Source organism: Sinocyclocheilus grahami, unplaced genomic scaffold, assembly GCF_001515645.1.
Source record: "Sinocyclocheilus grahami isolate Dianchi unplaced genomic scaffold, SAMN03320097.WGS_v1.1 scaffold7502.1, whole genome shotgun sequence".
Lineage (NCBI taxonomy): Eukaryota > Metazoa > Chordata > Actinopteri > Cypriniformes > Cyprinidae > Sinocyclocheilus > Sinocyclocheilus grahami.
This window is the reverse complement of record NW_015511512.1, coordinates 2,409-3,268: the sequence shown is the minus strand read 5'-3', so window position 1 is coordinate 3,268 and position 860 is coordinate 2,409. Positions and strand designations below refer to the sequence as shown.

Below are 860 nucleotides of genomic sequence, written 5' to 3'. Positions count from 1 at the left end.
ATATTTATTTTGTGACTAATCACATCATAACATTTTGTTGTAAAGGTTATTAATAAATTAATAAATCATGACAGTTGTCAAATGTTGACACATTTTCATATACATTTAAATTTGTACATCCGTTTATGATACACAAATGATCCTATAAATGAGTTATTCTTATTTTTCTAAATACAGTGCCTAATTGGTTTATTATAATAAAAAGTTAATTATTAAGCATTATTATTAGCTACAAAACTGACACTCACATTCTTGAGAAGTGGGACAAAACAGGGTGCAAAATTGAAAAAATAAAACCTTGTACTCAGACAAATGAAACTACATTTATGTATCTTATAAGTACTAAGCTACTGAGCTATGCTTTGATACAACCTCCCAACTTTTCTCTTTTTTAACAAAATGTGCTTTTTTTTACCTTGGACTGTGTAATATAATTTCAACTTTATCTTTAACAGCATTCAAAATGTTTTTAACATTTCAAAACACATTCTCGTGTTAGCAGACAGATTACACTTTCACATGTGACCAACAATTCCACAACAAATATAAAATCTCATAATGAAATATTATCAAAATATTCAACTGACGGAAGTGACACATCTGACGGTGGTGACAAAAACCTGAATTTGTAGTCATTTTAGCTATCAAACACACTGAATCAGTCAATTACTGTATTAAAACAAACAGTGAGTATGATATCGTTTATAAAGCTTTTATTCAAGAGTCACATTTAAGTATTCGGATATATCATTGGAACACATCTTATGGTGGTGACATCTGACGGAGTTGACAAATTTGGTATTTCTTTCACAAAAATGTAGTAGCCATTTAATTTTTTTCTGTTGATGCTAGATGCTAAT

The 860-nt window shown here is 28.7% G+C and overlaps 1 protein-coding gene across 1 annotated transcript in view; it reads right to left on the bottom strand.

The window, feature by feature from the left end:
- The window catches only part of LOC107577858 (mitochondrial folate transporter/carrier-like), a 9,718-nt gene that overhangs the window by 6,669 nt on the left and 2,189 nt on the right, over window positions 1–860 (bottom strand). The window lies entirely within an intron of this gene.